The following is a 25,387-nucleotide window of genomic DNA, read 5'->3' as shown; positions in this document are numbered from 1 at the left end:
TGGGCTTTTTAGTAACCTTTGATTAATTCTTAGTGGATGTAAACAGATATGGTATGCTCCTTTCCCCTCTCTGCATCTCTTCTCTCCCTTCCCTTCCCTTCCCTTCCCTTCCCTTCCCTTCCCTTCCCTTCCCAGTTCTTTACTTTTTGCTCTTTTGTCTTCTTTTCCATTCTCCACTCATTTTTTGTTAAAGAAAATCAAGAATATTATATTTATATGTTCTTTATATATAAAGAACATGCAACATGGCAGCTGCACTGAATCCAAAACTTTTGTCCAGTAGTTCAGAGTCACTAGGAGAAAATGTGGTCCTGTGTCCACCTCATTGTTCCTCGTGCAATACACTGGAGCAAGGCTACACATTGGGGCCACATCCTCACCAAAGCACTGTAGTGTGCCATAGGCATGAAAAGGAGGGCTCAGGCAAGCAATTTGCCAATTTAGCTAGCAAGATAGAAACACCCTGGGGTGCAGTGGGGAAGACAGATCTTTCATCCATATAAGGACTGGTTGCATGACACTCCATAAACATGCAAAGGCAGTGTGGGTAATAGTTAAGAGCTTGCTTTTCAGAATTATGCACTTGCAACTCTTACCTCATTTGCTTATTTAGTCCCCAGGATTATATGCACCCACCGGCTACTGGTCCATGCAAGTAATATATGTGCTCAAACATGGTAGCTGCATGCAAAAATCAGGCATACAATTGCACCCACAAACATGCACATGCAGTTGCAAGCACACAGTTTGAAAACAGCTCCTAGGAGTCGCTACTGGTGGAAGCCAGTTGAGCTGTCCCTAAAGATCATGGGGCAAAACCCTCATGGGGGACCCACATTCCAATTCTCCCACCTCTTCCCTGGACATCTGATACATGAATTGCCTCCGGTGCACAGTAGGTTGATTTAAGGATGCACAACAGCCTTGACAGCCTGCGGTGTTTTTGCGGCGTGGAGGAAAGGAAATGTCACCGGATCACCATGCAGGGAAACCAGTGCATCTCTACAAGCTGTCCCAGCTGAGGGACCTGCTGAGTTTTCACTGCAAATTCCCATCAGATAAAATTAGAGATAGGCCCAAAGTAGATCCTTGAATCCAACCTTCTTTGAATTTTGGCTGGGTTCAGGTTCAACTTTCCAGACTGGAAACTGCCCCAACAATTTTCATCCCAGGTTGGGTCCCAAACTGAGAAGTGCTATTTCCCATTTCAGTGAGGATACAGCCAGAATTTCATGAGAACCACTAACGAGGTAGCAGCTATCAAAGCTGCCCCCTAGTCCTGATCAGATCTGAACCCAAACTCCAGTCCCTGTCTTGACCCTAATCCTGATCCATTCACCGTCTCCTTGGCCCATCTCTCTCCAAAAAACCCCTACCATAAACCCAAACAAAAGCAAAGGCATCCCCATTGCGGAGATAATCCTTTCAAGTAAAGGCCTCTCTGTGTGGCAGGCTGACTTTGTGGGAGAAGATCTTCTAGGACTACCTCCACGTATTTAATGGAAGTGCTATGTCCCCCAGCTACATAAGACTCCACCATGCTATTGGATTATCCATCCTATATAAATACTAAGTATTACTACATTTCCTCCATGACTCCCTAGCCTCACTTGCCCCACTTCCAGCAACCCATCCTCTGGACAGGGATGACTGGATGTGGCTCCTTTCGAAGCCAGTCAGAGCTGCCCCAAGCACTGGAGGGTGATGTGCTTCCTTTCCCACTGGGGCTGAATGTGCTGCGCCTACAGTGCTCGCCCTGGGAGCAAGCTTGCAACTTGAACTTGCGAAACAAGAGTGCCTAGAACATTTGATTGGGAACTGGTTCCACAGAGGCCAGCCATCTAGTTGTCCCAACACCATGACCCATGGGAGGGGAGTGCAGAGCACGTGCACAAAGCTCAGAAATGGAAATCTACCAACCCCAATTTTGTAGCTACACAATCGGATTTCTAATGCACCGCCAGCACTAATGATAATGCACCAGATGCCATCATTCTGGCCACGCCAGGAGTCTGTCTGGTAACTCGGCAGCTCACATGGTCACCCTAACATTTGGTCTGTCTCACTCCTAATAATGCCACATGACTGGTTGTGGCCGAGGCTCTATAAGTATTAAACTGCATCAACGTGGCATCATCGCCGATCAGAGGCGAGGATTCAAGATTTCAGGGTCTGATCTGGAGTGAGTGACCGGTGCTGGGGCAGAGAGAGGTGCTCTGCAGAATCAGCTGACGAAGAAAAATCTTTTTTGGATTTGTATTTCGGAGCCCCCTCCGAGTCTTTAGTCCAGTCCTGGACACTTCAAATTAAAACACATTCCTGCTGGCATTACCAGAGACTAGCATGGCCTTGGCCCACCTTAGCCAAGTGTTTCCCATGTGGATGGGAGAGCTGAGGTAAGCTGGATAATTGTCTGGCCACTCTTGCGAAGTCAGGTACAGAGAGCACCTATCACTGTGCCTGCAGCCCTTTCTTATCATTACAATGTGCTGGGCGCTGTGCAAACATAAACGAAGGCATGGCCCTGGCCTCTCTCTGCCCCTTTCCACGCTCAGTGACCTGTACATCAGACCCACAATCTATCGGGTGAGACCTGGGGGTGCAGTACCCCCAGGAGCGGGTAGGTCATTTTCAATTATTCTATTGGAAGAAGGAAACTTTGGCATCAGCTCATTAGCTCTCTGCTCAGCCACGCACTGTGCTGCCCTAGCACTACGCTCAGAGTGAAATGCTGGCCACGCTGACGTCAACAGCAAAACTGACCTCGATGTCAATGGGACCAAGACTTCAACCTCAATCTTATAACAACAGATGGAGATATACCTCTCTCATAGAACTAGAAGGGACCCTGAAAGTCCATCGAGTTCAGCCCCCTGCCTTCATTAGCAGGACCAAGTACTGATTTTTGCCCCAGATCCTTAAGTGGCCCCCTCAAGGATTGAACTCACAACCCTGGGTTTAGCAGGCCAATGCTCAAACCACTGAAACATTTCCAGCAGGAGCATGACATAAAAGCTTATTTGTTCAGGGATGTCACCGGTTTCCTTGGGTATGGGAAAGGGGCGTTCTTTGAAAAGGGAAACACGTACCTAAATTCCCCAGCTGATCTCTCCAGCACCCCTCTCCCAGGTGCACCCCTTGCCCTGGGACATAGGGGTTAGCACAGCATCAGGGACACATATTTTTTCTAGGAGTCTCTGGTGAAATTATTGGCATCACTTCAGTGCTCCCCCCCAACACATCCAAAGACCCCTTCACCCCATCAAACCAGCAGACCACGTTCACACAAAATTGACATAGAGGACCTGAGCCTTCACTCCATGTAGGTTCTTGTCTTTCAACAGATGAGCAGCTATCATCTGACGGCCTGATCCTGCAGCCCCAGTGATTTCATTGAGTTATGACTTATGATTTATGAGGAGAGGCTGAAGGAACTGGGATTATTTAGTCTGAAGAGAGAAGAATGGGGGGGGGGGGGATTTGATAGCTGCTTTCAACTACCTGAAAGGGGGTTCCAAAGAGGATGGATCTAGACTGTTCTCAGTGGTACCAGATGACAGCACAAGGAGCAATGGTCTCAAGTTGCAGTGGGGGAGGTTTAGGTTGGATATTAGGAAAACCTTTTTCACTAGGAGGGTGGTGAAGCACTGGAAAGGGTTACCTAAGGGGGTGTTGGAATCTCCATTCTTGGAGGTTTTTAAGGTCAGGCTTGACTAACCCCTGGCTGGGATGATTTAGTTGGGGATTGGTCCTGCTTTGAGCAGGGGGTTGGACTAGATGACCTCCTGAGGTCCCTTCCAACCCTGATATTCTATGATTCTATGATTGCAGGACCAGGCCTAAAGGCAGCCCTGGAATTATGCCAGGTCGAACAGTGGGGGAGCAGTGGGGACATTCAGGCTGAATGAATGAGTCCCAGAAGTGCAAGGAAAAGCCCCATTGCCACTTGTGAAGACAGATCAAATGAAAAGGAAGTGGGGCTCCATCTTAACAACTGCACTGCCCTCCTGCCAATGATCAAGTCCCATTGGCCGTGGCATGGATCAGTCCACCCAAGACAGGTAGCAATAACTGCAGCCTGGCCCCAAACCAATACCTAAGGCCCTACAACCTGCAGAGTTTGGCTCCCAGTTTCCCAAATCCAATTTTTTAAGGGCTCTCTTTGCTGCCAGTGAAGAACGCTGGCTTCCCCACCCTAGATGCTGAAGGCCTCTCTCCACAGAAGTACAGCATGGGCAGTGACAGTGCAAGCTTCCCAAACGAATTACCCTCCACCACTGTGCCACTATCCAACACTGGCCTCAGACTTTGGCGTCTCCATTGAGCCTTTCAACAGGGTCAGTTAGTATGTGAGGTGGCAGTGGTGGGTTTTGCAACATGAATACCTGGCCTGCTAAGAGACAGGCCAAGAGTCCGAGCATTGGACTCATTTTATGCAGGCCAAACAGATGTCACCCAATAACAGCACTGAGTCGCTACTACCGTGGGCAGCATTCAAGCTAATGATCCAGAAGGGAAACGTTCCAGATCTCCCTGCCAATTCCCTGAGCCATCTCTATCGCCTTCCAGAACAATCACTTTGCCTTCATGTGGTTTCAGGGCAATGGGTTTCGTTTGGTTGGGAGACAGAGGCCGCTACACAACTCATTTGCAATGAAGAGAAATATCAGCAGAGCTGGTGCAGATGCAAGGAACCAAATTCAGCCATGGTGTGAGCATAGTGAAGTCAATGAGAGTCCGAGCCACTTAGATCAGGGCTCACACCAGCCCATCCTCTTTATTCAATGCCGCTTTCTGCAACTCTGCTGAGAGTTGTGAAATGGGCTAGTGAATCTGGATTTTGTTCCCCCTGCTTTTCCGCACCATAAGCAAAGTCCTAATAAAGCTCCCATCCCCACTGCCAGCCCTGCACCATGCTCCCAGCAGAAAAGAGATGCAAAGCCACGCTTGGAATCTGATTCCCCGGCTTTAAACGCTGCTCTGCCAGCAAAGTGCGACTTGAAAGCTCCCCTGTCACAGTTACAAAGCTCAGAACAGCCCTTCTTCGGATAATCACGCTTATCTCCAGATTAAGAAAGAGAGAGCCGCAGCTGAGGCTGGTCACATGGGCTGGGATGTGGGCAAATCTATTTTAAACAATCCCCATATAGCTGTGACCTCCACCACAGCCAAAATATACAGCCCCTCGTTCCCACTTGAATATCCAGCTCTGGAGACATGAAAGAGTGAGTGTGAGGGAGGCATGTGCAGGACAATGGTGAGGGGGACAACACAGGAGAGACTGACCGAGAGAGGAAGGAGAATAAGAGGGTAAAGAAAGAGATGGAGAACCAGACTAAATAAGGGGAATATTGGGGCTGGGGGCGGGCAGAGAGAGAGAGAGGGGTGGAGAAATGGATAGAAGGAGATGAGGAAGATGAAAAAAGGTGTCTGTGTGTGTGCCTGGGCGGGGAACTAGATGAGAATGAAGGGAGAGCGAGAGAATTGTGTTATGCTTCATGCACATGGATTAGTGGCCCCCAGTTTAACTCTTCCTGCACTGGCCCTTGCTGGCACACTAGTCTGGTTACGTGACTCGAGCTGTGCCAAGCAGCCTTGGCAAGGAGAGCGCGTTACCCACTTTGCTGCCACGGATTCATTAAGAGGCTTTGCGCGTATGGAAATATTTCTCCCAACAGGACGACTCTTCTGGAGATCAACCCGGCAAAGAATTTTGACAAAGCAAATTTGTGTTTCGCTGTGAGGGGGCGAGGGGCTTGAATTAACCAGAGACTGGACGGGTGAGCGATGCAGCGAAAGAGAAAAGGTGGGGCAGGCAGGAGGAGAGGGCTTTGTTGGGACAAGTCTCCAGAGGGGTATTTGGTCTGAGGCTAGGCGGAGGCAGAGGGAGGAGGTTTCCAGTTCTTTGCAGGACATTTTTCCTCTGTCAATCCAAGTTCTTCCGTGCAATTAGAACTGAAGCATTAAAGGGTAAATTCAGAGCCTGGCCATTTCAGAGGGCAAGACAAACTTTATATCCACCATTTTAAATCAGATACAGCTTGGTCTTTAGCTGCACCCTGGCTCTGAGCACAGCATAGCGTATCAGTTTTTCCCACCCACTATTAGATGTCGTCAGACTCTACCGGAGCTTGGAATTAGGGGTCACTTCACCTTGGGCATTAAAAAGACCAAATGTCAAGGCATCCAAAACCCGTCAGTAGATGATGCAGAGTTCCTATATAAGATAGGGGTGTATTGGGTCTAAGTGTGGCTGGAGCCAAAAGCCACATTCCTGCAGCAATTTGAGGGCCAGTTCCCCTGAACGTATTGGAGCTTCTCATTGTGAATTTTTGTGTCTGCAACCCGAGAGGAAGAACTGAGCAGGCTTAATTGGTATTTCCCTGCTTGTCTGGTGGAGCACAGCCACCAGAGAGAGCTTGCCTGGCTTCCAAAGGCTTAGCATGCTGCTGCTGAGAGGTGGGCACAGCCAGTGAGAACAGAAGCCAGGCTGGAACCAAATGCCTTTCTCTATGCCCAGGGATGAAACTGAGGTACAGAGACATTCACAGAGTCCTTTGTTGGACTCATGTAACCCAGCACCCTCATCTCCTGCCCTGGCCTTGACTTCTTCTACCTGAGACAGCATGGACATCTCATCCAAATTCTACCTTAGCTCGGTCATGGCCCATGTTAATGGTGCCTTAGCATGCGCTGCTGATCATTCTCACGGCTGTATTCTGATATGCCCAAGAGACGGCTGGCTTTTTTGCAGGACTGAGTTCCAGCTCTGACCTGAGAACTGGCCAAGATCATGCAAGTCAATGGCAAGCTAGGCATGACCCTGCAGAACCTGGGAATGCGGGATGGGAGGGTATCACCTTTCTGTTTGCTGAGACAGTTCTGCTGGTAGATTCCCTGAGGCCGCTGCTCGCAGGCACTGGGGGAGCTGGTGTCTGCATGGCCCTCAGTAAAGTTCAGAAGCCATTTTCTTTGAGTTCTGCTCACATGTTGCCCTCAGCCTGCCAGGATGCTATGACCTAGGCAGGTGGGCTGGAGGTGGGGGAAAGGTTCTGACCTAAAAGCAAAGACATACTCAACACGCCAGCTTAAAATAAGATACGAGTCAGTCCTTTAAATCACATTGTCTGTCAACTGGGAATAAAGAGTAATAATAACCTGTCCCTTCCCTAACACCTTGCATCCAAAGACCTCAGGGCAATTGACAAACACCGGGCCAAGGCCTTGAATCCTTACTCAGGCAAAGCTCTCGCTGATTTTGCCTGGGAAAGGGAGGAGTTAAGACTGACAGCCTGATTCACCCCTTGTATGATCCAGGTGAACTTGGCAAGGGGTTAATTTGAGTCAGGGCAGAATGCGGTCTGGGTGAGGACATCTGGATTTGTCTTATGAGTGAATTAAGATTCACAGCTAGGTCTGGGTGAATTAGTCACTTGGAACCATTTAACTGATTGATTTTTACTTTTTTCGTTCCATTTGCAAATCAGCCCCAAACAGCTTGTAACTTGCAAATTTGTTCAGTACTCCAGTGTTGACATCGCTTATGATTTTATCACAAGTCTTGTGATATTTTGTGTCTTTCTTTAAGCCCCAGATCCTGGAATCCTGTGATTAAAGGAGAATCTTAGCTTTCACTTTATAAGGTGGTTGTGGCGAAAAGATTGAAAATGTGACCCGAGTGCATCTAAAGGCACAGAAGACCAAAGACAAATATAAAGAATCCCACGTTTAGTATTTTTTTAAAAATCTCATGATTTTTAGCCAATCTCATAATTTTTGGGGCCTGACTACGATTTTTGAGCCCTTGGGATTGCAGTCCAGATATTCACTAAACAATTTGCTTGAACATGTGCTGGACTATGCCGGGTCATTATTCATACCATATGATTGGTCACCTACCAGTAAGTCACATGGTATTGGGGACTGACTGGCTAAGTGGCAGTTCTGCAGAAAAGGACCTGGGGATTACAGTGGACGAGAAGCTGGATCTGAGTCAGCAGTGTGCCTTTGTTGCCAAGAAGGCTAACGGCATATTGGGCTGCATTAGTAGGAGCATTGCCAGCAGATCGAGGGAAGTGATTATTCCCCTCTATTCGGCACTGGTGAGGCCACATCTGGAGTATTGCGTCCAGTTTTGCCCCCCCACCCCACCCCGAAAGGATGTGGACAACTTGGAGAGAGTCCAGTGGAGGGCAACGAAAATGATTAGGGGGCTGGAACACATGACTTATGAGGAGTGACTGAGGGAACTGGGATTATTTAGACTGCAGAGGGGAAGAGTAAGGGGGGATTTGATAGCAGCCTTCAACTACCTGAAGGGGGGATCCCAAAGAGGATGAAGCTCGGCTGTTCTCAGTGGTGGCAGATGACAGAACAATGGTCTCAAGTTGCAGTGGGGGAGGTTTAGGTTGGATATTAGGAAAAACTATTTCACTAAGAGGGTGGTGAAGCACTGGAATGGGTTACCTAGGGAGGTGTTGGAATCTCCATCCTTAGAAGTTTTTAAGGCCCGGCTTGATGAAGCCCTGGCTGCGATGATTTAGTTGGGGTTGGTCCTGCTTTGAGCAGGGGGTTGCACTAGATGACCTCCTGAGGTCCCTTCCAACCCTGATATTCTATGATTCTATGATTGGTTTTGTTCTCTGCTTGGATGACCCGTGCTTTCTAAACAGGAGGAATCCCCTTTTCTGATCACAAATTATCCACAGACTTTCATGGCTGTGCAGTGAGTCTAGTGAGAAAACAGCAGAGAGAGTTTTGAAAACAACTTTTCACAATGGCCACGAGAGAAAAAATTTGCACATGCTCTATGCATTCACATGCAGAGATGCAGCTAGTGGCTCATACACACCCGCTACCAAACTGCTACTGGCTCACACCCTCATGACCACGTGCACTCACAACCACTCTCAGTGACTTCTCTAAATGCACAATAAAGCTCCCAATCCCTGCAGTCATTGCCTGCATTGCTAGGAATACCTCAGCTCTCTTTCTCCCATCTCCTTGCATTACAGGTGACTGGGATGCCTGGAGAATTTCCCTGATTGACTGGTTGCTCTAATAGATTCTCACTATTTCATGGGAGGCACAACTTCCAACCAAAACTCCCAGACCCTTGTTACAATAGAAGGGGACAAATAAAATCACTGGCTAAAAGAAGGTTATTTGATTAGGTGACTTAGAAATATACCCTAGCAAGTACAGCCCCATAGTATAGAAAAGGCTGCCCTTTGATTCTTAGCAATCTAAATGCCTGGACCCAGGGTACTATAAGGGTTAAACATAGGAGGAGGGGAGCTGCTGTGTGTGTATAGCCAATAAAGAATTCAAGGGAACTCCTAGAGAACTTTGCATGGAGTGCAGAGGAGAGGCTAGAGAAAAGCCCCATGGGTGGGCGGGTGTGTGCAGGTGGCTCTGTCTTTAACTCTGTTCTTGGCTGGTAGTCCAAGATGTCTGCCTGCTGCTGCTGAACAATCTGTGAGCTTCAGAGAGGGTGGGGACAGGTGAGTGTCAGGGGAACCAAGTTCTGTCAAATACAGGACAAACTCCCTTTGCATGTAAACACACGCACTGCATACACCGGCTACTGTTACGCACCGGCAGAGAGAGAGAGATCCCAGCGTGCCTGCTATACAGGGGTGCTGGAACAATTGTTATAGTGGGGGTGCTGGAAGCAGAAACCGTGGCTTTGGTTGTTATTACTACGTCTAGCCAGGGGGTGCTGCCGCACGCCCAGCACCACTGCTTCGGTACACATCCATTGCTGCTGCACCTGGCAGCAGGGATACAGGAAACACCCTCCAGAGCACAGCACACACAGGGGGACAGAGTCAGCTCAGTCCTATCCTGCCAACCTCCTCTGGACAAGCACACAGTATTTCAGTGGAAATGGACCTCATTGGACTTTGGATCAGCCCCTCAGTCCTGCTCTGCCTCCTCTTCTGTATTACCAAATTCACCCGTCCTCTTTCCCCACTGCTGAAACCTGGGTCATCTCGGGCCTTGATCACTGCAACCTTCTCCCGTCATCTACCTCAGACTGGTGAAAGGAGTCGCCTCCCTCTCTTGCCACTGTAGTCACATCACTCACCCGCCTCCAACCCCATCATCGCCTTTCTGTCCATCACTGCACCAAGCTTCCCATCCTTACCCTAAAGGGCCTGCAGCATCTTAGCCCCCCTTCTCCACCACCCCTCCTTGTCCCCTGCCTTGCTGATGCATTCAGCTCCTTCTCCAGCTCTCAGCTTTATCCTTTCTATCATGCTGCTCCCTTACCTGGAACAGTCAGAGCCAGGGTTCAGTGAGTGCAAAGAGATGGAGAGAGAAAGAGGCAAAACACTCATGAACAGGGTTGAAATCCTGGCCTCATTGAAGTCAATGACAAAACTCCCATCAACTTCCATAGGGTCAGGGTTTCAGCCCAGAAGTCTAACTTAGGCTGCAGCAAATCATCTCAGGAACACCTTCAGCTCCACACCTGACATTTGGTCAGTCATTGTTCAGCCATGTAAGTTCCTTCTCTCTTCTAGATCATTACAGAGGGTTTCTTTTAAATTTACTCATTAAAGAAGTTTGTACAGTTGGACTCAGGGTACTAAGGGTGCCTGACACTATAGGTGGAGAGATGCAAAAATTATGAACAATAAACATATGTATATAACTCGCTAATGGCTCCTAAAATGCTAAATATTATTAAGTCTGTTTCATATACAGCCTAAATGCTAGGGCGGTAGAAAGGGCACTGGTGCTTAATGAGTCTATCCCAAACAAATGCCAATAAAACCTTTTGACCACACCAAATATTCTCTCTATTTTTCTGTTTGTCTGTCTCTTTTCTCTGCTACCCTCTCCCCCAGCCACATGTCTCATCTCCTGTAAAATATGCTCATTATTGCCAGTGGATTTTTCACACATCTCTTCCGTGTACTAGGCTGGGGGTTTGTTGCTGTTCATGCTTTGCGTGTGTAGAAAAGTGTGTTAACATCCACTGGAAATAAACATATTTTAAAGGAGTTGTGGGATATATGTGGGGCAGCGAGGAAGAAAGCCTGACAGACAAACAGGCAGAGAAACAGGAAAGACAGAGAGAAGGAGACGGAGCAAATAAAAATGGCTGCAATTTTTTGTAACCTCTCCTGAATTAGCAACTCATATGTCAGATCACATTTCCACAAATCATAGGTCCTAAGATGCAACCTGCACGCCCCCTCCGAGAACTAAGGAGTCACTTTAAACCTCCCCCCTTCTTTTTGTGGCTGCTAATTATCCAAGTCTGCCAGGCTGCCTCCAGCACACATCCACACTCCACCTCCAAAGTTCCCCTCCCCCTCCCCCACCATTAGAACAGCTTTTGCCAGTGGAAGGAGGACAAACATATTCATTGGCACCTTATCAGACATGCATGCAAAACTAATTAACATGGGGAGACATGCAAGCTGCCATCCAGCCACACGCGGCCGTGCGCGCGCACACACACAAGGCAGCCCTTGTCTGCTGGGGACATTCAAAAGGCTTTGTCGCTAATTTAGGCATCTGTCTCAGTCTGGTCTGGTCCTCCTGCCTGGGCGAGGGTTGTGTTTTTTCTTCCCACCCCGTTTGACAATGCTGGGAACATGCCTGGAGACCCCGCATTCAAATCGCCCCTTGACAATGGTCTCATTGTGTGAGCATCTAGACAAGGGAGAGGATGGGGGGAGAAGACAGAGAGCGGGAGGGGGAATTAAAATGTGAACCCAAGAGAGTGTTTACTAACACTACCCTGCAGCTGCCCCATCTCCCCCCCCCACCAGCCTTAACAGACACAGAGAATCAGAGAGAGGGGCTGGGGAGGTGGGGTGATTAGAGGCTCATGATGATGGGGAGATTACATGCTTGGGGGGTTGAGACAGGGTGTTGATAGGGGTTATAGGCGCCAGAAGGGAGGCTGGAGGTTAGGGGCTTTTGTGGGGGGGGAGCTTGGTGCTCCAGAGGAGAGCGATGTTATGGGCTCAGAAAGGATGGGCTGAGGGTGGTTATAAGTTCAGGGAGGAGAGCACGGCGTTGAGGGAGCAATAGGCTCCGCCATGCTGGTATTCTGCAGATAAAATAACATTTGCTTAAACCTGGCCTTGCGGATCAATGTCACAGCAACAAATCAGACCCTCAGCATTGGGATTCTTTGTAATCACTGCTTCTGGCTAAGGCAGAGTGGGAGCAGGCAGGAAGGGAAAATCGGGGAAGGCCGCTGTGGCTCCTGTAGGGCTGTGCAAGGGAACAAGCTTCAGAGGTTTGTTTTCTTCCTCTTTCCAGCTAATCGGTTACAGGAGAACTTGTTAGAAAAATGCCCCATTTCCCTATGGAGAAGCCAGGTCTGTGACTGTTGAGTAGATAGGACTTAGCAAGGCGACCTTACTACACCTGGTGGGAGGGGTAGTGGGTGCAGATATTGTTCACTGGGAAATACCCAGGGCTCTGCAGAACCAAGGGAAAATGGGGGCGGGAGGGGAGAAAGTTTTCCAAATATGCAAATACACACAGAGAGAGCCAGACAAAGAGACCTCCATGGAGGGAAGGGGCCAGACAGACAGACACCCACATGGGCTGTGCATTCTAATTCTCCTAGAACCCACACAAAGCCAAATATCTCACTACTTGTATTTATGTTCCCACTTTCATTGCTCCAGGAAACTACTTATGAGGCTTGCACAGCACAAGAGTTGGAGCTTCTCTTAGAACTTCCACCTTCCAGGACCTGAAATACCATCAGACCAGGTCTTGCATGATATTAGCCCAACAGGGGTATTAAACAAATCCAGCAAAACCCATAAACACAAACATCCCAGACACAAATAAAAATACCCCTACTACACAAGTGTGCTCAAATTAGAGGTGAGCAAGCTATTCTTGTAGAGTACTTTTTCCTATTAATCAGCCCCCGTTTTCTGTTTGTCAATTCTCCATGAAGAGACTTTGATTGGTTATAATTGAGTTATTCATGGCATGTGATTGGGCACTTGTATCACATGATATTATTTCTGCACCTGGATCTGATGACTGAAACTTTTATAAAGAGGAGGTAAATCAAAGAGATTTCAAGATGGCTGCTTGAACAGGCCAGGGGCAAATCTTCACACAAACATGTATGAATGTGCATGAGAATTTGTGAGACTTGTTTCCCATGAACATTCTTGTGAACAAAAAAGGGTGGGGGGCAATCACATGCACAAATGTTTGTGGAATACAAATCAAACGGGAAGCTAATGCCAAGGAAGCATGTCTGTAATATTCACAAATGGTTTTATTGACATATTTCCTCAGTTCTAACCCAGAGATAAACACACAGACATACACTGACAGATGCACACACAGGAACAGAGCTATATTAGTAATTAATGCAACACAGACACTGCATTAAACCTATAGAGATCAGCTGGGGATAACAGCACAAGGAACCAAGAAAAACAAAATAATTCAATACTAACGAAAGACAATTACAGCCATAATTATATAGGACCACATTCTGCTCCCATTTCCATGGGTGAACATTACAACAATTCTATTGACGTCAATACAGTGATATAGGATTTAAACTGGAGCAGGTGAGAACAGAATCTGGTCCATTTGGGGCCCAATCCTGAACCCCTCCTCACGTGAGTAGTCCTACAGAGCCGAGCGGGAACCGGGAGTACCTGAAAAGCAGCGTACTTTATTTAGATGCCTAACTATGGTTTTAGGTGCCTAAATTTAGGCACCCATGTTTGAAAATGTTAGTCACAGTATCTGCAGCCCAGATTCTCAAAGGTATTGAAGTGCCTAACTCCTACTGATTTCCATCGGAATAGGTGCCTCGCTACCTTTGAGGTCCTGGGTCTACAAATATAGACTGACGGATGGATAGAGCCCAGATCTACCAGCAATTTACACTGGTGCAGCTTCCACAGGCTTCATGGAGAGAAGAATTGGGCCTGTGTTACTAAAATTATCTCACTCCTCAGCAGACGTGGCCATTTCAGAGTCCTTTCCATTCCGATTTCTGCCGTTCTCTCCTGAGCCAGAGGATTCACTGCCCTGGCTCCTCCTTCCCCCAGAGCAGTGTTTCCCCACACTTGGGACGCCGCTTGTGTAGGGAAAGCCCCTGGCAGGCCGGGCTGGTTTGTTTACTTGCCGTGTCCACAGGTTCGGCCAATCGCGGCTCTCACTGGCCGCGGTTTGCTGCTCCAGGCCAATGGGAGCTGCTGGAAGCGGCGACCAGAATGTCCCTCGGCCCACGCCTCTTCCAGCAGCTCCCATTGGCCTGGAGCAGCGAACCGCAGCCACTGGGAGCCGCGATCGGCCGGACCTGCGGACGCGGCAGGTAAACAAACCGGCCCGGCCCACCAGGGGCTTTCCCTATGCAAGCGACATCCCAAGTTTGGGAAACACTGCCCCAGACCCTTGGTTACCCAGGAAAGTCAGTGCCAATCTCTCTGTGAGCCAGTAACTGTTTAACATGCCTATTGCAAACAGGAAACAGGTGTGCCATTTCCCCCAAACACCAAAAGATTCACAGTTCTAAAGCTGAGTTTTATGCACTCCTGAAATACTTTTAAAAGAATTAGTTACTCTTTTCAAAATACTGTTTAAGATCCCACCTTAGTAATATTCTATTTAGACAATTTTAAAGCTGCCCCTGATTTTAAGGCAAAGTTTTTGAAAGCCTCATTTAATGATCAGCAAAGAACCAAGTTCAGATTCTAGGTTTCAGAGGCAGCGCGTAACAAAATACCAGCTTACTTGCACCATTTTAGGCAAGAGTGAGGTCACAGCTGCTGGAAGAAACAAATGGAGAATCCTGAATTCAGGCCTGGCAAGCTCAAAGCTTTTCTGTTCCCCTTAAAAAGTAAAATATACTTCTCTCCTTCTTAGACCTTGCCCTGTAGGAATCTCAACATCTGCATTATTCTAGCCCTTCAAATCACGTAAAATAAATGTGCATTATAGACTAAAATTTCCAATGGCCTCTATAATTGAGCATATGATTTTGTGTTTGGGCATGACCTGCATTTATTTCTAGACAGTTATAGATGTCTCGCTTCCTTACTGGAGCGTGCAAATGTTGTTTAGCTGCACAAACGCAGGCAAAATTTTAAAGGATGTGTTGAGACTATTTGGAAAATAGTCACTAAGGGTATATCTGTACATGCTAATACATAGAATCCTTAGACTGTAAACTCTTCAGGGCAGGACTAAGGTTTTCTGTGTTGGAACAGTGCTTAACACAATGTGTGTTAGCGCCTGTTTGTGTCTATACACACACTTGCTAGTACACTTCATTCACCACTCTGAGTACAGTTTTAAACCGTTCTGATCCCACTGATTTTAGTGTAATTCAGCGGTTCTCAGACTGTGGGTCGGGAGATGGAATTACGGAGAAATCAATAATCCATTCCCCCCCTCTGGCTGCTATGGTATTTGCTGTCTAAGAACTTGGAAGGGGATGAGCTTTCCCATCCTCAGACATGAGCTATGGACTCTCTAGGAGTGAGTGTGAAAAGTAAAGTCTAGCAGCTGTTCACTGCCCCAGACTTGCCATCAGACTGGTGCCATTAATCCAGTGCAAACCAATTCAAGCTAAGGCCAAAATAAGTAACAAAGAGTCCTGTGGCAACATAAGTGTTACTCCAGCAGCAACGTTTTCAGCAACATGGCTCAGCCCTGGCTGTCAGGCCTTCAGGACCTGGCTTTTGCGTTAGGCATGCAGCGTAAACAGAACCCCACTTTTACCTGGGAATTACCATTGGCAGGTCTTTCGTGTTCTCTGGTAATCAAAGCAGCTGCTTTCCTCACTGCCCACTGCCATGGTTTGGTTTGGCAGCTGATCACATCTGACATGACTAGAAGCCCATGTGGATTCTCCTTTCAAGTCCTGACAGAAATGTGTCACCAACAGCAAAAGAAGAAAATAGCAAAGGCTACGGGCCAGATCCTGGGTGCGGGCGAGATGCAGAAAGCGTAAGTCAGGCTGTCGTGCAGCCTGTGTCTCCTCATTCCTAGAGTGGCAACGTGAATGTTCATCCATGGGGCCTTCCCTTCTCCCTGTGCTGAGAGGCCTCGCGAACTATTGCCCGGTGTCTAAACCCCCTTTTCGAAGCAAAGCTGATGAAGAAATGGCAATAAAGAGGCTCTAGTGCCACCTGCCAGTACCCTGGATCCCTCCCCCTCCAGCTTCAGGACAGAGACAGCACTTGTTGCTCTGGCGAACGACCTGTTCCTGTTCATAGCTAATGGGAATATGTCCATCCTTATGCCACTGGGCCTGTCTGTGGCATTTAATGCAGTTGATCAGGTCCCACCTCCACAGGCTGCTGGTGTTAGCAATAATGCCTAGAAACAGCTCAGCTCCTTTCTCTCAGACTGAGCCCAGGGAGTTGTCATGGGCAACAGCTCCTCTGCTTCCAAAATCCCTCACCTCTCCAGTCCCACAAGGCTCCGTTCTCCCATATCTATGTGAAGCCATTGGGAGAGCTACTGAAATGACACAGGCTTAAATGCCAGCAGGATACAGGCACCGCACCGCTCCCGACTCCTTGGCATGGAACACAAACAGCACCATCTCCCATTCTTCTCCAGGAGTTGGCCAAAATCAGCAACTGGGTGGAGAGCAACTAGCTCACACTGAACCCAGGCAAGACCGGGGTGATGCTGGCAGGAAAAGATTCACATTTTGAGGAATTTGCCTCCTCTATAACACCATCTCCCGCGCCATCAAATTAAATCTGTCTGGGGCTTGTGGGGTTCCTCCAGATTCCTCAGTGCTGTTGGGAGCCCAAAGGGCTGTGGTGGCAAAAATCCCACTTCCATCTCTGATGACCGGAAAATTGCAACCTAGCCTATCAGTCACGGAAGTGGCCAGGAATGAACCCCTTCACACCTTGAAAGCTCCAGCTGCTACAGAATGCAGTCACACAGGACACACATCCACTCCCTGCACATGTGCCCCACTGAGTACAGAGCCTTAGTCAAGGCCTATATCCTGATACTCAAAGCCCCTCATGGACCTGGCACCTGTTAGGAGTAATCGCCTCGCCCTCCATGACTGACCTCCTACAACAACTCCATTCCACTGGAGTAATGTGGACCAATAGGGGGAGGCTTGTAAGTTCAGGGGATGGAACTAGACTTTGGAACTCACTCCCACAAGAAAGAGGAATGAGCACAAACCTCCCCACGTTCAGAACGGAAAGCAAAACTCCTTTCTTCATCTTAGCTCTAGCTCAACAAGTCATTCACACACAGAGCTGGCTTTGAGGGCACACCAGAGCCCTGACCACGGGTCCATCTGGAGAACCAAGAAATTTAAAGGAGAATTTCAGCTTTCATTTTTTAAGAAAGAAAACTTCCAGCCCTTTTCCTTGCAAAGATGGCCTTGAAAATGCAAGCCAGTCCTGGAGTCCAAAAGCTTGTCCCTGATTTTTCTTAAAAACACAAGGTATTCACAGCCCCGTTACAATCACTTAAGACTGACCTTTGAGAGCTCTTGCTAGATATAGGCCCATTGATCTGGGATCTTCCCAAACAGCAAGTTCACAGTTGAGGGGGCAATGCCACCCAGGGGGCCTCCCTGTCGACTGCCTGTGGCCCGGCCTGCATCTCTGCTAAGCAGCTAATGTGACCTTTGACCGCAAGGATGGGTGGCTCGATAGCATGGTCTCAATGAGAGGCAGCATGGTCTAGTGGACAGAGCAAGAGACTAATCCCAATTTCAACCCTGACTCCCTTTGCTACGTCACATAGACAAAAGTTTACAAACTTGAGTGCCCAAAGTTAGAGATCTAAGTCTTGAGGTGCAGATTCAGGTAATTAACGGTGTATACCCATGTTTTTAAATTTGAGCCTCTGTGCCAGTTTCCACTTCTATAAACTGGGGATACCAACGCTTCCCTACCTCTCAGTGTCATTGTGACAATTAGGGAATTGATTTGTGTCACAGGTATAGGTCCCAAAATTCACCTGAATGTCCATAAAGCCCTCCAGTGGCTGGGGACCCTAGCATCTCCCAGCTTAAGTGGACAACTATCCCTGGCACATTTTCTCTAAATGTTGACAGCTACCCACAGACCCCAAAACAAGCAGCTGGACTGGGAGGCTCTTGGAGGAGCTAGGGAAGTGGGGGGGGGTGGGCAAGACCACAAGAGCTCATTACACGCAATGTGCATCAGTTATAAATGATGCTGGAGAAATATTATAGTAGCACCTGCAATATGCTAGGCACTGCCCACGCATAAAATAAAACACTGTCCCTTCCCTGAAGAGGCCACAGTCTAACAACAAGCATTAAACGGGGTTGGGGAGAGGGAGGAAACATACAGTCAACATTTTTTGTTTCTGTTTTTCCCTATAACTATCAGCTCTCTCCAACTTGGTTAATTTCTTGCAGGTAACAAGACAGAAATTGGTCTTGAGGACGAGTTTGAAGAAGGGGATGGCAGAGACTGTAGATCGGCTTGTGGAAGGTGCTCCACATGTGAAAGGGGATGTGAAAGAAAGCACAGACAGCTGTGTGAGAAGAGGACAAACAAGGGGTCCAGACTGGCAGCACTGAGGTGTGGAGGGGCGTGGGTGCGGATGCAGTAAGATACAAGAATGAATAAGCAGGGAGGTCAGGCTTAAATTTGGGCTCTGTGCCAGAGAATGATGGAGCCCAACTCTTCCCCATCTCCTCTAGCCAGCCCTGTCTGTAGGGGTGCAGTCACAGTGGGCAAGTGTCCTTTACAATTGGAAGAGGATGGGTGGGGGGAATTGTTTCACATGCTGATCTAAAAAATGCTGAAGCTGGCTCTGGTGTGGGTAGATCAAGAAATACAGACAAAATAAATGGCCCTTCTGGTTTTGATGACTAGAAAAACCAGCTCCTCAAACTTACACTTGGTTGCGTATGGCCAAGGCTGTTCTGGCAGCCAGGGATAGCCAGAGCACAGAGATGATCTAGTCACATCCCTTTCCTCCAGCCACGCATCCCATACGTGGGGGGGGGGGATAAAATCCCTTCACCTGCTCTAGTCCAGGTTCCCACAAGACCAGCCCTGTTCACACACCCATAAAGTAACACAAAGGCAAAAAACCTTTTGTGTCAATCAAGTCATTTCTCCCATAGGCGAGGAGGGAAAGAGCTGGTTCATTCTATTTTTAAATCCTTGAGGGTGCTCAGATGCCATGTGATGGGGGTTATATAGGTACCTACACAGACAGTCACTTTATTCCCCAGGCACATTATATGTTGCAGAATAGTGAACACTGACCAGCCATTTCCTATAGTTTTCCAAGTACAGGCAGCTAAATGAAGCTGTATTGTAACATTTGAGAATGGAAGGAGGCTCAGGCAATCCACCTGGTCTGAAAGCCAGATGTAACCTACAGATACACAGGGAAGGGTGCTGAGGTACAGGGAGACTTATTCCCCTTTTCTCTTCTTTGCAAACAGACTGGAAAAGGGCGTTTTTGGAAGATATTCCCACCCCAACCACATGAAATATCAGTCTGCTCCCAATATATTTAGCTTTCTATGCATGGGCACCCAATTAATTTGATCACAAGTGAGATGAGGTTGACGGGTCTCAGCCTAGTACCTAGTCGATAGCTGTCCATGTCACATGATGTGCAAGCACGGCTTGGGGAAGGTACAGGACTGGACTAGCTGGGGCTGCTAGGAGTGAAGACAGAGGTTCATTGGCAGAGCTGTGTGGGATAGAGCAGCCCCGGACTGGAACCGCCAGGGGTGCTGCCAATCAGGGGTGCAGCCAGTCAGGATTGGGATGCAGTGGCAGAGATGGGGGAGGGATGAAGTTTGCACAAGGCCCGACTCTAGTGTGTGCTATTAGCCCTTCATTTTCATGAGCTGCAAATTCACTTCTCTACACCTTGATTTAAAAACACAGTAAAAGCAGTGGACAATAGGGGCAATGGTAAGACTTACACAATGGATCACGGAGATGCAACCAGGGAACAGCTAAAAGAACCCTCAGGCAGTGTTTTGGGGATTTGGGGGGTGCAAGAGCCCAATTAACGTGCCAGCTTGACACACAGTTGTATTAACCGAGGAGAATTCCTCACCAGTCCCTGGAGGGTAACACTGTCTTTGTTCAGCAATCGTGTCTCCGCTCCTGTCTCTCACACCGAGCCTACTGCTGGCTCTGCACAGGCTATCCTCACCCACTCCTCTGAGCATAACACGTCACAGCCAAAGCAGGGCCCACGTAAAACAAGAAAGCAGAGGTCTGTCTTCCGGGTCCTGGCACTAGGAACCGTGGCTCCATGCTCAGGTGCCATGACCTTGCAGGGCCTCTATGCCCAGGCTCAGGAGACCGCGAAGAGTGGTGGCAAAAGCTGATTCAAAAGCCGGCCGGTGTGAAACATGAGTGCACATGTGGAAGTGCTCAGAGACACGTGTGCACTCATGCCTCCGCGCATTCACACATGCACCCGCACACTCTCCCTGCTTCTTCTCTTACAAAGGGGAGTCCCAGCGACCAGCAGCAAGAACCACTCTGCTAAAAAAGAAAATGAACACAAAAGCCACCTCCCCCTTCACAACCCTTTGCCTGCAAGTTTCATAGGAATACCCCCAGAGAAGCTGAAACTTGCAAGCAAAGGGTTGTGGAGAGGGGGGTGGCTTTTGTGTTGATAATTTAGAGAGTGTGTGCGCGCACAGGGGCAGGGTGGGGGTGTAATAAGCAGCACTTCTTGTGAGTAAATACAGCAATTCCTTCTCTTAGGGGCCAGCCCATGCCACGTGCCCCAAGCTCCTATTACCCAGAGAACTGTCTATGGTACTGGCCTTCCCAAGAACACAACCCTGGGCTTCTCCCCCACTGTGCTGGGAAGGGAAGGGCTGGGAGTCGCTGGTTCAGGAGCTAGTAAAACATAAGATGCAGCATTGTGGCGTCAGTTTGCTGCCATAGTCTCCTTCCCGACACTCTCTGCTAGAGAAAGGGAAGGGAACCCTGGCTTCTAACTCTTATGTCCCCTCATCCCCCCAAAAAACTACAAAGGCAGCTCCAAGGGGTATTTGCCACAGAGTTCCTGGTGCTGGTGATTTCTTTTGCACCAGATCATGCAGCTAATAAAATCCCAGCCTCTGCCCAAATTCCCCTGAATCCAACAAGCTAGACACACACACATGCATACACTGTAATTTGGGGAGGCCTCCCACCCATCACAGGCCAAGTTACCTAGTAACTGCCGTTGCGATTGTATCACGGCAGATATTCACAACCCTCCACTTCATCTCTGTAGGCAGCTGCATGAGATACTCATGGGAATCATAAGCATGTTTGAGTGACAGGGAGAGGAGACATGCGCCCCCACCTCCTCCTGCCCCAGGTATATTTGGGCACTCACTTAACTTAGACCTGTTCTGCACATCCATCGTATAACTGAAAGACAACCCAGTGCAGTTACTTCTCAGGACCAAGAGGCTGCATGAATGGCTGGCTTGTTAACGTCTTTGTCATGGCCACATTCTGAGTTGGATAAATTCTATTCTACCTCCCTAAACTCCAGGTGTGGTTTGATTGGATGCAGGATTCTCCTTTACTCCCTGTTCCAAACAGTTGCACAGCGTTCAGTATGGCCAACCTCAAGCTTTCAAAAATCATGAGTCAGGCCACAAAAAATTATGAGATGTTTTTAAATTCTATATTTGTGTTTTGTTTGGGTTTTTTTAATTTTCTTCCTAGTGTCTGAGGCTTTATTGTACACTCACTTCATGTTTGCAAGCTTTTCTCTGCAACCATGATGGCTAGCGCCTTAAAAAAAAGGATGCAATTGCTTGCTTCCAGGGGCTGGGGCTTTAAGAAATACACCTAAAATGACAAGACTCGTGATAAAAAAGCAAGAGTTACCTGCACTGAGCATTGCCGAGTGTTTGGGAGCTGCTGCGGTCCATCCTAAAGGTGTCTGCACATCAGTGCTGGCTGGAGGGATGCCTGTTTGTATATGTCCTGGCTAGAGATGTAGATACACAGAGTGGAAGGTGATCTGCACATGCAGGTGTGAACAGGAAAACAAAAGTGTTTCCAGAATTTACAAACAACCACCCTGCTGTGGAACAGCCTATGAGTGGTGAGATTTCATCAGAGCACATCTGTCTCTCTCCTGATTAGGCCAGGTATTCCTCACTCATTCACCTAATGTGAGCTGCCTATAATTAGCAACACAGCCTCTAAAAGAGGTAACGGATATGCCCCTGCTGTGTAAGATATGCCAAACGGAGGTTTTACATTAAACAGGGGTGGCAGGAACAACTATACTAGGTAGTTAACATTGGGAAGCACTTTGACTTGGCCCTGAGTGGAGAACTGACAGGGGCTAGAGAAAAATGATGAGCATAGGCTTAGTCCTGACTCTCCAAGTCCCACTTCCATTCCCCTCCCTCCTGAAGGAAAGTCCCTGGCAGGCAAATCTCCCTAGCAGGTGAGGTTAGGTCCAGAGATGGGTTTTGACAGACAGCTGTGGAGAGGAAAGTCCTTAATTTAACCCAGAACTAGCAAGCAGTGCAAGCTGCTCCCCGGAAACACACAAATCAATGTGCCTCAGCCCAAAGGCATGAGGGGAGTTCTGTCTCTAGGGTTCATTCAATCCTGAAAATGATTGCCCATAAGTGAGGCCCAGCCAGTTGTGATGGTGTTCGTCATGACCTGGACATCTGCCCACTAGAAATGGGACTTTGGACACCCATCTCATTGGTGCAGTTTTGCTGTACAAACTCCCTGGCTCTTTAAAAAGGCACCATCCTTAACAGAGCCCAAGGGAAGGTTCCTTCCATTCCACAATCCCCATCAATGACAGCAAGCAGGAAATATTAGACACAGAGTAAAGCAAACACCAATGCCTACGCAAACTCAGGTGGAGATGCGCTGACACCTGTCATACATATGTTCTCACATGCACAGCCCTCACACATGAACCTGCTCAGGTGCACACCCAACACTTATCACAAAAAACGACACACATGCATGTTCACATGCACACAAAAGAGCTATTCCCCAAATCCATGCCAAATGATTCCAAGAAAAACACACTCCTTTAAAACTCTAACCTAAATCCTAAATAATGGATTGCTGGCCATGCATTAGAAATATTAGACAATGAAGACTGTGAAGCTGGGCCTGGCAGCAAGCCAGCTAGGCTCCTGCCCCTGGGAGTCTATATGTTTCCTATTTAGTTCATTTTCACACTGCTAGAGAGACAGCCAAAGCCTTGGTAACCCAGAACGCAGGCACACATGCTCGCCCATATGATTCGAGTATCCGGGAACCACCATGACACAGACTGTGGATGTATAGGGAGGAATGAAGGGGGTGATTATTATTCATCATACACAGAGCCTCATCTCTCACAAGAGCATTACTCGCTCTTTAATTGGTTCCATTCATGGCAGTCCTTCAATGCCTTCCGTAAGTGTAATTATGCCAGGTTCTCTCCATCTGTCTGGAGTCAGGAACAGCAGTTGTTTATATTTTGAATCGGTATTTCTGTAGCTAGATTTATTAATAATTATTAATTATTATTATTATTGCTGGACTGTTTTGAGCTCTCAGGCATGAATTCTCCCCTCACTGATACCCACTGCAACTCCCATTGAATTTAATGTAGTGTTTCTCAAACTAGGGCCGCCGCTTGTGTAGGGAAAGCCCCTGGCGGGCTGGGCCATTTCTTTACCTGCCCCGTCCGGAGGTCTGGCCGATCGCGGCTCCCACTGGCCGCGGTTCGCTGCTGCAGGCCAATACGTCCCTTGGCCTGTGCCGCTTCCAGCAGCTCCCATTGGCCTGGAGCAGCGAACCGTGGCCAGTGGGAGTCGCGATCGGCCGGACCTGCAGACGTGGCAGGTAAAGAAACTGGCCCGGCCCGCCAGGGGCTTTCCCTACACAAGCGGCGGCCCCAGTTTGAGAAACACTGCTTTAATGGGAGTTGAATTCCCGTAATGAGAGCAGGACTTGACTCTGTCTCTCTCCTGTCTGGGATCTCCCTGGCATTGTTCATAGGAAGAACCCAATACTTTATCAGTCACTCTTGACAGCTGCCTCCACCAAAGTCACTGACGTGTGTGTAGGCAGGTTTCTTCACAGGGACATGGGAGAATCTGAGAGGATAGAAAATAGAGAGGTGCTTCGAACCCCACTCCCACCCTCCTCGCAAACTGCAAAACCAAGGTAACATCAGAATCATCTTTAAAAGCACAGGCTTTTGAACGGCACTCAGCTGGAGTCTCTATGGTGGGGGAATGCAAGTTCAGATGGGTTGAGGCCCAGCTTCATGTGAGGGCACAACTTATACCTACAAAACTCAGGCCCAAAGTTTTGTACCCACAAACATAAATTGAGGGAACACATCTAATTCCATGTGCCACCAGATCTGCACCCTCCGCTGGGCAACCAGAGGCCCAGACACTTATGTCTGCATCTCACATGGCCACAATGAAGTCCTGCCTTCCGAAAATGTTTCCCTTGCACAGTAGGTTATCTGAGTTCACTGTGTTTTTCTTAGAGAGCTGAGGTAGATCTTGGTGGACCCTAACACTGAGGTGTTTGCTGGCTTTCAGAAAGGAGGAACCCACAAACAGGAATGCTGGGCAACTAAGCACCATCTGGTCAATGACAGCTCCTGACACAATGGCTCGTGTTGGCATGTTTATGATGCAGACCAGAGGCGCATTCTCATTATCCCCATCACATACTGTTATATGGGATTCAGAACAAGACACCACAAGAAGCAGATGGGGAGGCAGGGAAGAAAAGAAAACGGGTGAGACAGAAGGACAGATTTATCTGAAGCTTAAGTCTATACCCATAAACATGGACTGATAGGTAAATAGCCACACAAGTATGAAACTAAATGGTGGGAGCCCACAGTATCCAATAATCATTCTCGTACCATTTTCAGATCCTTTACAGTTTATCATCAGCATTTTTAAATGAAACATTTCTACCAATACGTTACACATCTGTATAGTGTAATTCTAGCAAACCTGGTGAAGATCTGAATGACTTGACCAAACAATTTGGTTTTATCGTTATCGTTTGGATTCCTAGCTTTTGTGGAATGCTGTCTCTCTGTGTTGGGTGATATGCCCCTGAAATGTATTTACAATGCATGGCATTTGTATTCTGTATTACATACTTAGGTCATGGCTTTCAGTTTCCTCCACATAAAAAATAGCACAATATTTGGAAGCCCCAAACTCTAGAACCCATAATAACATTATTGCTGCATTTTCAGTGTATTACGGCAAAATACTGCCGCATTTTTTAACATAAAGCACAGAAATGCGATCATCATGGATATTTGGCCCCATTAAGTAGGAAAGGGGGGGATATGTACTTTGTATGATAGCAAATGAAAAAAAATTGTTTTCTAAAATCGTAAATACAAA

The 25,387-nt window shown here is 47.9% G+C and overlaps 1 long non-coding RNA gene across 1 annotated transcript in view; it reads right to left on the bottom strand.

The window, feature by feature from the left end:
• Positions 1-25,387, bottom strand: part of LOC101941938 (uncharacterized) — a 66,494-nt gene that overhangs the window by 9,869 nt on the left and 31,238 nt on the right. The gene's annotated exons all lie outside the window — the stretch shown is intronic.

This window comes from Chrysemys picta, chromosome 10, assembly GCF_011386835.1.
Source record: "Chrysemys picta bellii isolate R12L10 chromosome 10, ASM1138683v2, whole genome shotgun sequence".
In the NCBI taxonomy this organism is placed as follows: Eukaryota; Metazoa; Chordata; order Testudines; family Emydidae; genus Chrysemys; species Chrysemys picta.
The sequence above is the reverse complement of the archived record's forward strand: the minus strand, read 5'-3'. Positions and strand labels throughout refer to the sequence as shown.